This window comes from Lemur catta, chromosome 18 (assembly GCF_020740605.2).
Source record: "Lemur catta isolate mLemCat1 chromosome 18, mLemCat1.pri, whole genome shotgun sequence".
Taxonomy (NCBI): domain Eukaryota; kingdom Metazoa; phylum Chordata; class Mammalia; order Primates; family Lemuridae; genus Lemur; species Lemur catta.
The window spans coordinates 20,901,006-20,916,053 of record NC_059145.1 but is presented as its reverse complement, the minus strand read 5'-3'; the positions used below and the strand labels follow the sequence as shown (position 1 = coordinate 20,916,053).

The following is a 15,048-nucleotide window of genomic DNA, read 5'->3' as shown; positions in this document are numbered from 1 at the left end:
TGTCAGAGAGTCATTATAAAACTAAACTTTTTCACAGAGTGTTAAAAATTATAATTTTTAAGTCCTAAAACAGAATGCATTTCTAAGACTGGGTGATATAACAAGAGTGCTTTCTTTTGGTCTCCTGAAGATAGTCTTCATGTAAAAACAGAGTTCCAAAAGATATGAAGCAAACACTGGCAGAATTGAAGAGAGACACAGGCAATTCAACAATAACAGATAAATACTTCAATACCCTACCACCAATAATGGACAGAACAAGGCAGAAAATCAATAAGGAAATAGAAGACATGAATGACATTATGAATCAACTAGACCTAACAGACATTCATAGAAATTTTCACCTAACAACAAAAGAATATATGTTATTCTCAAGGACATTCTTCAGGATAGACCATATGCTAGGCCATAAAACATGCCTCAAGAAGTTTAAAAGTATGTTCTCCAATTACAATGGAATGAAATTAGAGGTCAATAACAGAAAGAAATCTGGGAAATTCACAAACACGTGAAAATTAAATACCACACACTTAAAGAAACAACGATTCAAAGAAGAAATCAAAAGGAAATTAGAAAATACTTTGGGATGAATGAAAATGAAGACATACTAAAACGTAGGAGAGACAGGTAAAGCAGTGCTCAGAGGGAAATTTATAGCTGTAAGCATCTATATTAAAAAAGAAAGATTCCAAATGGAAACTTACTTGGAGTTAATCAACCAGTTAACAAATCCACCAACACATCCCACAGCTTGATTCTCCAGGCATAAGACTGAGTAACTTCTATAGCAATCATTTTTATTCAGTAAAGACACAGGTTTGAAGCTGTGTTATCTAGAATGTCCCAAAGTTCCATTTATCCATGGAAGTTTCTGGTAGAACAGGATTCTCTTCTCACTGATTTCCGAACTGAGGAAACTTGAAATCCCACAAGTTAGCAGAAGATACAGCTTTAAAATATATGTTTTCTCAATTCGAACTAGTGTTTTTTCTGCTACACATAACAACCCTCATGAATGTAACTTTTTTATGGCTTATATTTATATGCTACAAGCTACTAAATTTTGACGTACTACGGCCATTCTCCTTTCTAGATGTCCACATGTATTTTCATGTACACATCAGGAATTATAAATCCATTTTACAAATCAAGGATGAATCTTTGTTCTTAAAACCATGCGGAGTTATGGGAGACCATGTGATATGGTCTGAGAGACCTGAAACTCTGACCCTAGAAAGATGGTGGAACAGAGACCATCTTCTTGCTAGTCCAGTGATCTAAAAAGTCAAAGCAGTGGAAATCTGGATTATAAAAGCAAACAGACCTTGGATCCAAACCTAATATCTGCCTTTAAAATTTTTAAATTTTGAAATAGCTATAGGCCACAAGAAGCTGCAAAAATAGTACAAAGAGCCCTATATGCCCTTCCCCCTGCTTCCCCCAAAGGAGACATCTTATATAGCTGTTTACAACATCAGAACCAGGAAATTGGCATCAGCACATCACTGTTAACTAAATGACAGACCTTACTCAGTTTCGCTTACTTCCTCTATAACCCCAGGCAATTGAATGTAGCTAACTTCTCTGAACCTCAGTTTACTCACCCGTAACATAAAGGTACTAGGAGTAGCTACTTCATAATACTTATAAAGATCCAATAAGTTGGTTCCAGTATATTGCATACAAAAATAGTTATCACATGTAAGAACTTGATATTATAATTATTAAATAAGACTTTTGGGATTTCCAGTGTGCTCTGATAGTTTCCCCAAGGCCCTTCCTACTTCTAACATAGAGATGGCATCTATTGCCACTTATACTTTGGTGATCCTGGAGGACAAAAACACCAGAAAAACAACAGAATGTAGCCTACTCCAAGGACCGAAAGGAAATCTAACTCAGAATTCCTTTCCTGACACACATACATTCAATTTTTTTTTTTAACTTAGTCTTTCCAACAGTAAAATGATTCAGGTGCTACTGATAATGCCTTTTGACACCTTTGGGGGAAACAGGAGAGGACCAACTGAAAATAGCTGAACCTTAAACTGACATCGAAGGATAATCTTATACTTTGACTTTGCATACTTTTTTGTGGGAAGAGGGGTAAAGTTCCCTACTCCCTGCCACTGTGAGTTTTTCAATCTCAATTCGATTCTTTGAATCAAACAGGTTGAATACAAGCTTGGATCTACCCTGCCACAATTTCCAAACCTACTGGTGTCAACACTCAAGGAAAACAGGACTGTCTAAGAGCTGAGCTTTTTCGTAGGTCTTAAACAGATCTCTGGATGTACTTTTTAAACAGGCAAGAAAGAACTACATATACAAATAGTCAGTTCCAGGCACAACCAAGCCTCTCTAATCTGGGGATGATCCCTTGGCCCTTGCTTCCAACCGCTGGGGGAGCCTATCCAAGGTCCCTCTGGCTTTGGCATGGCAGACGCAAGGCAGTACCCAGAATGCTCCTGGCCTTACCTCCTTCACAGCTACATTTTGAGGACACAAGTGTTTAATTTCTAATGAAGAAAGAAGAACTTTGCTGGGTTTTCCCCTAGCTCTGAAATTTTCATACCTTGAGAATGGGTAAATGATCAACCTTAATTTAAGGAATTTTTTTCTATCTTTTTTCCTATTCCTTTTTTTTTCTTTTTGCAAATTAGCTGCATTTTCAAAACCTGCCACCCACAAACAGTCTGAAACCCTAAAGTGTCTGCTCTGTTTCTATCAACAGACATTATTTGAAATCAGTTAAAAGGACAAATAATATGTCCACTAATCAGCCAAACAGCTAGAGTAGACATCTTTGGTTCATTTTAATACTCAGACCTCTCTTCTATTCTCCTAAAGTGAGACCAAATAAGAATCATATTTGGATAGTTTCAGCTTTGACTTCAGATTAGCACAGGCATCTTAAACCAAGTGATCATCAAGGACATTACTTAGTGCTAAGATCTAGATCACAGGAAAATTAGTTAAAGTATAGGACTCGATCCATTTTATACCACCATATAGGAATTAACTGACCTATAAGCCTTGGTTTCTCACTCTCAAATTTATGTGTAATTGGATTAAAGAAGAGGCCTGGGGATGTGGGGAAGCAACTTATTTTTTATTTTATAAAATATATCAGAATGATCAAACCTGGTTTCCTACCTGAATTGAAAAGAAGATGCCTTTAGTTTTGTGGGCCACTATCCCTTGTCCAGTTCTAAGTCTCTTTTTCTCAACATGAACATGTTTCCCTTAAAATTACTTCTTTTTTCCTACTCTGGTGTTATGCAAGATCCCTGCTTATTTTGGCGATGGAATCAAAATAAGAAGAGCCACCCAGAGTTCTCCATTCCAAAGGGAGGAGCTTCCCAAGAAAAGCAAAGTTTTACTGTTGTATTTCCTTTCAGCACTGCCGAAAAGCAAGAGGCACTCTTCTCTGCGGAAATTCAGTACAGATGAGGGAGCTGGTCCTGAAATACCTATGGGAACCATGAATGGCAGGTGTGGGCAGGGACTATCCGGGTTCCTGATCACTTAGTGCTTATAAAAAAAAAAAAAAAAGGAATTGGCAAAAAAAAAAAAAAATGAGAAGGTGGTTAAGTAGGCCCAACATGCAATAAGAAAAGGTGCTTTTCAAACACAGAATACGACGAAAGGAGATACTTTTTATTTCAGAGAGAGCCCAGGAAAAATCAAACTCTCAGATTGAAAAGGTGAACCTTGACTTGACTTCTATGATCGAAATCCTCAGAAAAATGGCCACAGGCCTAGGTGAGAGCTTTAAAAATTAAGGAGGGGCTAGCACGCTTATGCAAGAAAAACAAAGAGAGGCTTGCATGTAGGATATTGGTTTCAATGAGGAAGGGAGAACGCCAAAAACAGTATAAGAACTAATCACTCACATAATAGATCACTGTGAGTAAAGCTCTCCTGCAGATGTTGGAGTTAGTGATCTAAGCCTCACACTTGGAAAGGTTGTGTGACTGGAGCCATGATATATAAAGTAAGACCCAAGTGCCAAAGTTTTGATTTAGCCAAGCAAACGTGGCTGTTTTTGTTGGGTGGAAGAGGCATTTTTTTCACTGAGCAAAGAATTACGGTAAACATCTGCTAACCATGACCACAGAAGAGGTGGTTGTTTTCATCCAAGGTCATTTTAAAGGAATAAATTTAATTAATAAAACCACACAGTAATAGTATCCAACCTTCCAATAACTCTGCTTGCCTGTATCCACAGACCTATTCATTAAGGAAGCACTTAATCGAGAAAGTTTCCCAACGTTACCATTAAGACTTCTTGAGGACCACGGATGTGGGGTAAGAATTTTCCATCCCAAGGGACGCCTGAAAACCCAAGCCGACTTCACTTCTTATCTCATTCCTTAGGCAGCCGTTTTCCAGAGGACTCTCTTGCTCTATTAGCAAGACTTTATTATAACACATATATTATTTAGGTAACTAAAGCCCTATTTTTAAAATATAGACATTGGGTTAAAAGCTTGACCTCACGTATAAACGTCCTAGACTACATCTCTCTGTCAAACTGCCTTTTTGAAAATAACTATAAGAATTAATATAATCCAGAATGGTTTGGGTTGTTTAAAAATTCCTTTTTTGGTTCTTTTTTTAGGAAGGCATGGGGTGGCAGGGAAGCTAGCTGGAAACTGAATTATTCAGGCTGACTGTCATTCACATCCATCAAATTAGAGCTCAAAACATCACTTTGCCTTTGAACAACCAGCCATAATCGCTCCAAAATGAGAGTCACCCATAATTATCATCATTAAATATTCCCAATTAAGAAAAAAATAATCAAATTCATAAAACCCCAACTTCCATTCTGGGTTAAGCAAACTTCTGCATCTACCTTCAGCATCAGAAAAATCTTTTAGATTAGAAAAGCCAGTTTTGCATAAACTAGATGCTGCCACTGAACAAAACTAAAGAACTAAGGTTTACTATTTCCAGTCCACGATAATGTCAATATTATTAATCAACAAAACATTTAGTAGGTTAAATGTAAATGATATATTATAGTAGTCCCCCCTTATCTACAGGAGATACATTCCATCGTTCTCAGTGGATGCATGAAACCATGGATTGTACCAAAATCTACACATACTACATCTACACATACTTTTTCCTATACATGCATACCTATGATAAAGTTTAATTTATAAATTAGGCACAGCAAGAAATTAAAAATAACTAGTAATACACTAGAATAATCATAACAATACACTGTAATAAAAGTTATGTGAATGTAGGTTCTCTCTCTCTATCATACTGTAGGCTGGATGCAGTGGCTCACACCTGTAATCCTAGCATTCTGGGAGGCTGAGGCAGGTGGATCCTTTGAGGTCAGGAGTTTGAGACCAGCCTGAGCAAGAGCGAGACCCCGTCTCTACTAAGAATAGAAAGAAATTAGCTGGACAACTAAAAATATATAGAAAAAATTAGCCGGGCATGGCGGTTCATGCCTGTAGTCCCAGCTACTCGGGAGGCTGAGGCAGGAGGATTGCTTCAGCCCAGGAGTTTTAGGTTGCTGTGAGCTAGGCTGACACCACGGCACTCTAGCCCGGGCAACAGAGTGAGACTCTGTCTCAAAACAAACAAACAAAGAAAAAAAACCTATTGTACTGTATTCACCTATTTCAGACCACAGTTGACCATAGGTAACTGAAACTATGGAAATGAAAACTAGGGGCAAGGAGGGAATACTGTATTTTCTCTCTTTCGATTTCTCTATTTCTCATGGAAGTAGCACACAGCAATTCACAAAGGCAAGACTTCAGTAAGCTTACTGAAAGAATATTAAATTCATCAACTGCATTTAGTCCAATGGTTACAATATAGGACAGAGTCCCACTTGTTGGACCAGCTCTAAGAGCAGCTTAGGAGCCTGGGAGTGGAAGGCTGTCAGTGTTTTATCTTTTGCACCCATCAGTCTTCAACAAATACCTATTAAACACCTCCCAGGTGCCAGTTACTGTGCTGAGAGAGAGAGAGAGAGAGAGAGAGAGAGAGAGAGAGAGAGAGAGAGAGAGAGAGAGAGTGTGTGTGTGTGTGTGTGTGTGTGTGTGTGTGTGTATACATGCGCACACATGGTGGGGGGTGCTATGAGAGGTGAGAGTGAGGGGTGAAGTGCTATCTTTTAAATGTTACTGATACTTGACAGAATCTTGGGGAGTAATTAACACAGATTTCAGGGTTCACTGAGTCTGGAAAATTATTCTGTGTTTACCTGCTCGCTTTCCACAATGCTAAGAGTTATTTGCTAAGAAAAGAAAGGAGATGGAAGTAAACAAGCAAGTTGATACTCCAACTGCCCTTAAGTGACAATGAACGTTAGACAAGAAGAAGGAGGGACAATAGAGGTCCCATCGTATTTCACCACCGCCGATGCCTTCAGCTGTGAAAGAGAGCCAGCCTAATGCAACCCACTAAATCCCCCCAACACAGTCAAGATTCATTTCTGTAAGTAACTCCAGTATCAGAGGCCACTGTGGTCAGGAGCGGAATACAGCCATGTGCCACTACACTAAATTATACTCCAATGAAAATGCGATGCATCCATCATATTTGTATAATAGAGGGATTAAATCAGCTCTAATTTTCATGCCTTAAAAGAAAATTCCAAGCTTTTAAGTATATTTCTAGTGAAAGATAATGTGACGGATGTCATAAAAAAATAACTTAGGAGGAGGAAGTAATTCTTTATCCTTTTTAAATTTTCCTTATAAAATGCATCATTTTAACGTAATGCATTTCAACATACTTATCCATAAATGTAAATTTGTTTTGATAAAATGAAGAGCCTTCTAATCCAAATTGCACAGCGATGCTTTCTACACTGATCTGTTATAACTTAGTAATCAGAGTTAACAGACTGCCTAATTAACCAAGTCATCATTTGCCAAGATCCAAATATGGGATGAATTGTGGGCCAAGGAGAAAATATGATGGACATGAAAATTATTAATTCAGGGAAGCATTAAAAGCATGTGGAGTTAAAGTTCCTTGCTAAATCTCACCATCTTTAATATCTTTAATTTTTTTAATTAAAGGACACATGAAAATAAGAAAATATATCCATCCAGGGCACATGGAAAAACGTTTTTTAAAATTAACTAGTTCAATGGACACTGGTAATTTTTAAGCGTTTGACAACTGAGGGGGGAAAAGTCACAGACGCCTACTGATAATAACGAGTGAGAGCTACGGGGGCTTACTAGGTGCTAGCAGCATAGTCAGTGTTTTACAGGGCTCAAAATGTTTACTCTCCCTATCAGCCCTAAGCCTTTGGAAAGTACCGTTTTTATTCTCAGGTATCAGATAAAAAAACAGAGGTTCAAAATACTTTGTTGCCCCCAAGAATGTATGAATAAACAAACAATATCCAATCCTTTCAGAATTCTTAGGGAAGTGATTGATATTAAAAATCCTGTAATTTAACTCACCACAATTTTACTCATTGAGTTAAACTGGGGTAACTTGAAAGATGCCATGTGACTCAACTATACAAAAATCTTTCATCAGCAGCTATTTTCCCCATCATTTACTCCATTGACATGACCTAAAAGACATGTGGTAGTTTAACTGGGCTAAGATATTTTATAAGCCAATTTGCCCAGGTCATCCAAAAGCAAGTCTGAATATAACACAGGGTTTAATCCTACAGAAAAGATGCTAAGTCCACCAATAAGACCATCTTCCCTTGGCTACTTGGCAACTCCTATTCCTTCTTTGAGCCCCAGCCAGGCCTCATTGCTTCTGTGCAGTTTTCCAGTCCCTCTTCCCCGACCCCCTCCCCAATCACATACACACAATCCACCAGTATTCTTGTAATTTCTCTGTCATCATATTATACTTGTCTATCTGCAGATATAAGTGTGTGAAAAGCAAATATCTTGCCTTAGGACTTCAAAAAGTGACAGATGGTAGAGGGATGGTTGGAGAGAAGAATGAATAAATAGGAGGAAGGGAGGCAATGAATGAACTCCAGACTCCTCGTGGACAGAGGCATGGTAGTATTTCTGAGACACAGCCCACTTTCAAGGTAGTAAATGTCACTGGAGATGTCCAACTATCAGGCAGACAACTTCATGGAAGAGATCTCATAGATGGGACACTCAGTCATGGATTAGCTGGACCATGTGATATTTAAAGGTTCCTTCTTCCACCCTGTAAATTCTACGAATTTACTGTGCATCAAGTAATAGTACCTCACACGGCTCACAGACATAGTCCATTTTCTCAGAATTCTGCCCCCTTCCTCTGAAACCAGCACCCTTTTCACCTACTCTGCATTGTTTTGTGCAGGTCAGAGGCCATCTGTGGTTTTAGACATGGGCACATGACCCACCCCAGGCCAACACACTCTCACACCTCCCCCTGCTCAGTCCTGCCCCAGCCTCCGAGAGTGTTTCAGCCAAAGGCACACACCAGACCAATGGCAGAAGCAGGAAAATCCAGATTCTGTGACAGTTGCTAGAACTCTTAAGAAAAGATTCCTTTCTGCCAGAGTTGCAAAGAAAACAGATTCATGAAAGGTTATCCTGACACAACCTGGGAAACGCCTCCGTGAACGGATCCAACACGGAGCATAGCACAGTCAAGAGGCCAAGACCAAGACTTGGTGTCACAATCTGAAACCCCTTGCTCCAGGTGCCCCCAAAGCTAGTTCTACCATCCGACTTTTCGGTATCATGAACCAATTAACTCCCCTTGATGCCTAAGCTGGTCACTCAGAACCAAAGAGACCTAACAAATGGTGTGCTCAGTATTTTAAGGCTCAGGCACATGAAAAGCGGTCTTCTCTTTATGTTAACAAGGAGCTGTTAATATTTCAAACCCTTTAAGTAAAAATCACTTATTTGCAGTCCCTTGTAACTGGCTTTTATACACTTTTTCCATGCCTAATATTTTACTAATATTTGAAGGTCAAAGTCCTTGGCATGCAGCTTATGAATGTGTAACTCTACTGACCAAGTAGCTAAAGGCCCTCTAACTCTGCTAGCCAGTGTTACCTCTAAGTACCCCAGATCTTCACCCTGGTAAATAAAAAGCTTTCCATGTGAATGTTTCCAAGAACTAAAGGAACATTCTGAACCCACTTGCTGGGAAAACACCCAGGTACAGGACTGATGCCTTGGGAAGGCGACCCTCTCTCCTGCCACACTTTTTCACACAGGTGATTGAGCGGAACAAATCAATTATTGGGTGGTCAGAGGCTAATACGAAATAAAATAAGGGCTACAGAGATGAGGTTAATTAGAATAATGTACCAGAGAAAAATGACTCAAAGATCTAGAGAAAATGTCTTAACAGGCATATCCAACTGGAGATACAAGAATGCCAATTAAGTGGTTGTCCTTGTTCCTAATCATATTGGGACGTACTTTTATTTCCCACAGCTCTTGTATTAGCAAAAAGAATTAAAGAATTTGCAAAAGCCTGGTAAGATCAAGCAGGACCTCTTAGATGACGTTGAAATATAAAGGTCCTACGTGCAGCATACAAGCAGTCCCAGAGTGAAAAATGTATGCTAAAACAAAACAATGCCTGCAAACCAGCACCTTGAGGAAATGCTCGCGTGAGGAAGGCAGACCATATGGCATAGTGAGTAAAAGCCAGAGTACCAGAGGAAGGGGTGCCTGGGTTCAAATTCCAGCTTTACCCCTTATAAGCAGAGAAGTCTGGGTAAGTCATTTAACCTCGCTATGCCTCAGTATCCTCATCTGTAAAGTGGATTTTCAGAATGGTAACCTTAGAGAGTTATTGTGAATTAATAAATATCAAGTGCTTAGGATCATCTCTAGCACAGTAAATTCTCAGTAAAGAAAGCTATTAGAGAACATTTCATAAGCTAGAGTGTTTCTCTTAACTGCTGTTTCTTGAAATTTTTCAGGATTAAGGTTCTCGTGAGTTTATAAGATTCTACTTCCACCTCTGACTACTTTTGGGGGGCAATGGGGGAAACTACACATACAGGGTAATGGTGACAGCATGAAATGCAAGTTGTCTGAGGTACATACATCTAGATAGACTCCAGAAGGCTTCAGCATCACTTATTCAGGCGGAAGAATTCCACAGAAATTGCCATGCGTAGGAAGTGGCCAGGAGTGGGAGAATGGTTTGTGTCACCATTAATGAATGATTGGGGACAGATATGGACAAAGATGAGGCATGAGCTCTCCTGATTGGAAAACCCAGGGTGAAAGGTCTACTGGTCATCTGGCAGAGCTGGCAATGAGAAATTCAACACCAGCACATCTTATCCAAACTTACCTGGCACTGAGAGACCGCTGCACCCACTGGACTCAGACAACACAGCAAAATTTCAAAACATTAATGGGGAAAAAAAAAAACAAAACAAAAACCAGAAAGCCCCTAAGCTTTCCCGCTGTATGGAGGAGAGAGCAGCACGAGGCTGAGCTGGGCTGTTAAGCAACCCATGGAAACAGCCTAATCAAGTCTCGTGTTACACAGATCTGTTTTCCCCTTTCATGAACTATTATTGGAATTATATTTGAAGATGGGGTGTCATATATTTTCAGAGATGCAAAAAAGCTGGGTGTTGGCCACTCTGAAAGTTAACATGGAATCTCACCAAAGTTTTTCCGGACTTGTTCACTCGTACTTTGACTGAAACTCAGGGGATTTTTATCATTTTCTTTCCTAAAAAGGATATTAGTAACCAAAGTTGATGCCCTAAACCATAATTTAACCATGTCCCTTTATTTTTATATGTTGAGAGGGTATAAATTATACATTAATAAATGACTATTTTAATTTCTTAGATAACCCCAGTTCTTCCATAAGTCACGTAAATAAGATTAGGTGATTTGATATATTTCATTCTTTCCCACCAGGAAGTTATGTGAACCAGAGAGAGACAGGTCTCTCTCCACGCGTCAGCTTTTACATAACAAATTCACAATGAACAACACATGTCATCCACTGACACGATGGAACAATATAGCAAAAATAATAGATCATCTTCTTTAAGCAGGTGAAGGAAATCGCTGTTAACAATGAAAGATATTTATATCTAACTCCTTTCAGATTACACAGACTTTGGTTTTCTATCAAAAAAGAAGTTACGTGAATTTTCAGGACAGCTATATCAAGTATACATTTTTTTTAAAACAGAAAGGAATTTACAGGAAGTGTGAGACAGACTCTATTGCAAGGCAGGAAATCAAACTAGCTCTGATTAACTTAAGGGCAAACCGTGTCCCCAGCAAGGTGGCATAAGGACAGCGCAGCACCTCGAACTCTGAATTTCCATGGTTTTGTGGATGCGGGTCAGGCTCCAAACACTGAGCCATCATAGCCCTTAAGGTTTATAACTTGTATTATCTGTGACAGGTCATCAACATCCAACATTCAACATGTCAACAACGCAACTAAAACAGACTCTCCCACTGCTTGTTCACTTTGTACTTTTTAGTTCTAAAGTTAATTCAGTACATGAAACATGGGCAAATATAATTGGGAACCACGGTCCTTTGCCATCTTTGACACCTTCAAAATGAAGATTGCAGGAAGGCTCGAGATGACTTTTGTCAGTGTAGCTCCCCACACCCTTTGCTGACCCTTGTAAATCACCAGCATTGCTGTCCTGGTCCAGACACTGTGAAAAGCACAGATGTTTTAACCCTTGCACTAGCACTGTGAGCCAGCTGATGCTATCACCCCTGCCTCAGATAAGTGCACTGAGACCCAGAGACAGAAAATTATTCTGTCCAAAGAGCCAGGGAATGACAGTGCTGGGATTTGAGCTTGGAACCCAACATCCTTAATTAACCCACACCATCCACAATATGCTCTAGGCCTACATGGCAAATACTCCATCTTCATGGGGAAGGTGATGCATAACCCCTTCTGGATAGGACACACAGATTACGCAGTTTATAATGGAAATGTTCCAGAGAAAATCCAAGGGCAGTATTCTATCCCTCCAACAAAGGTGATATGTGTAGCTTTATTTCTTCTCTTATTCTCCTACCCAGATGCAGTCCTCTTAGGTACCAAAAAACTATAGCAATTCTCAGGGCAATCCCCAAGTGTACTCTGACTGATGCAACAAACACCGGCTGCGTGCATGCCCACCACACACTAGGCACTGTTCACCACGGACAAGCCACACTGAAGAAGACAGACCAGCTCCTTGCTTATTACCTGGTAAGCAGGTGTATTCATGACGGGACAGAAGCTGTAACATATGGAACAAACAAGAGGCTTGGAGAAAGAATAATCAGAAAGGGAGGGTCTCCCTTAATGTGGGTGGTCAGCGAAGGCATGTTCAAGGAGTTGACATTTGAACTGAGTGCTGAGGAATGAGGAGGGAGCCCTTGGGAAACAAAGAGATTCTTCCAGGCAGGGTTTCACGGCCCAGAGGCAAGGGAGTTTTTAGGGCATCTGAGCACAGTAACGGTATTTAAATAAAATACTGGCAACCACATGGCAAAAGCTCAAACTTTCCAAGAGTCTTCTGAACGGGCAAGATCTTGAAGCCACTCATTCTACACCGTGAACCTGATGACAGCAGAGGCTATGTCAGGCAGACTCTTACAGGCACTAACAAAGGCTGGGGGCCAGTTCCCCCAAGACCACCAGCTCTGTGATATTGGGTCAATGTCCATGAAATTATCACTGCAGACTCCTAATTATAGGTGGTATGACTCCTACTCATCTCACCCAGCTGTGCTCAAAAGCTCAGGAGACGGCTAGGGGCCCAGCGTTGCTGCTGTTTCTTAGCATTGGAAAGCATCGCCAACTGGGCCGTCCACGAGCATTGCTGACAATCTTTGTCACAGCCATGCAGTAGCTTCTTGTACAGATGACACTGCTCTTTGAGGGCCACTCCCAAGAAGATCTGTGGGGGACCAGTACCTGCTTAGCAGAGTCAGCACAGCGGCAGGGACGGGGGATGAGGTGGTGTAGCATCAGCCTGCACGAGCAAAACCCTATAGTTTCAGATTATCATCAGCAATACCAACTTGAAAGCAGTTAGTGAATTCTGCTTGCGAGGCAGGCCCATTGTCTGACTAAGTAAAAAAAATGGAATAAAAAAAGAACCACAGGCATCTCTGGAAATCATCAAAACAGGACCAGAGACCTAAGCTCTGCTAGCAGGGCTTGCCCAGTTGTACACACAGCTGCAGGTCTCCTTGAAGATGTGCATCAGGGCCACCTCCCAAGGCTCTGCTTAAACTCACAAGGGAGTATCAGGTGAGACGCGATGGACTGTGGAACAAGCACCATCTACCAGTGAAACAACGACCAGCGAACCAGCCACGGGATGGTAAAAACTCCCCCAAGACAGGGATTTCCACCGTATCACCCGGGGTGCCTAGCACAACGCTGGCATTATTATGGACCAGAATCTCCACTAAGCTCTTTACAAACATCATCTCATGAACTCTTTATAGTGAGCTGGCTTCTATTTTTATCCCCATTTCCCAAATAAGGAGGCCACGGCCCAGAAAGGTTAAGTAACTTGCCCAGGATTGCTCAGCCAGGAAGCAGAAAAGGTGGAATTTGAGTCTAAGCCGATCTAACTTCAAAGCAGACACTCTTAACCACGCTGCTTATCCTGTATCCACAGCAAGTGTCCAATAAATGTTTGCAAATGCATCAATTACCATATATCTTATGATCACCTATCACAGGCTGGTATATTATAAAGCATAAGGAAGTCTCATTCTACTCATTCTATGACATGGAAATTTTCACAAGAATATACAGCCAATCTGGAATCAAAAACCTGGACAGGGGTAGCTCACTTCCCTCCCCTCCCCAGGGTAAGCTTTCAGCAGAGACGTGGGGAGCAACAGCAAATCGCAGAACTGTAGGGTGGACGGTTTTGTCCTGTTATCAATCTACATAAGAACAGAGGGACAGCGCCAAGCTGTCAGCAACATCCCCAGCACATATCGGGAAGAAGAGAATTGGGTGTGAGTCTTCATGCAGCTAGGACCTCATGCTGGTACTCAAGCCTTAACAAAAATCTTATATCTACGGGAAAGAAAACCCATTAGCATAGTCAGAGTTTAAATTTTGGTTTATAGCTCTCTTGAGAAAGAAATGTATTTCTCAGATTTGCCATGGCACTTTCAGTAAGAATATTACGGTCCTAAAATATTTACTGAGAAATGTATCTCTGCTAAGAATCTAATAGGCTGAAAGTCTAATTTTATCTAATGATAAAATTCCAACAAGACACAAGTCAACAGAAGGCATTCATTGAAAATAAATAAAAATTAAACATATAAAATAAATATCATAATTTTATGTAATAACCACAATTGTTGCACAATAACCATATACCTTTTTTCCCTTAATACTAGAATCCAGAATTTATCTAACACCAAACTGAGCAATTCTAAGGATGCATTTCCTAGGTGCCTTTCTTAAAATCAGGGGTGGCTAACAAGACATAAGAAATCATTGGGCAAGCCATCAGGGACAGTACTTTAAAGCAGCCTACTGAGAGGACTATTATTTTTCTCTTGCATGTCCACCTCTTACTTTCAGGATGTAGAGGTAATGGCTGGAGAGCCAGCAGCCATTAGGTGACCTTGAGGATGAAGCGCCACACTTGAATAAGCAAAGCAGGAAGATAGAAGGCACAGACTGCTTTCCCCAGATGTCCTTATGAGATAGAATATATAATTTTTATACTTATATAGTTGCATCTCTGTAATAGTAATCAATAGTAACTGTTCATTACTATTAATAGAAACAATTCTTAACTGATATAATGATATGAAAACATGTTTAAAGACTACACTACAATTTTTACTTTGAGGAAAAGAAAACTAGAGAATTCATGAATTGGGATTCTGATTACGCCTGTATTCCCAAAGCTGTTTGTTTAAGTATGACTTTCCTTCTTAATTAGTACTGCTGGTTTAGGGAAGCATATTTGCTGACCCTGTCTCTGTGTTTTGACATGCAGGACTTGTAAAATTCAAACATACTTGTAGACATCCAAAGCATTATTATTTATTAAAGTCTATATTAAAGGTGGAAGATCTCACCACA

The 15,048-nt window shown here is 40.1% G+C and overlaps 1 pseudogene across 1 annotated transcript in view; it reads right to left on the bottom strand.

Moving 5' to 3' along the window:
• The window catches only part of LOC123623007, a 342,887-nt pseudogene that overhangs the window by 123,240 nt on the left and 204,599 nt on the right, over window positions 1-15,048 (bottom strand). The window lies entirely within an intron of this gene.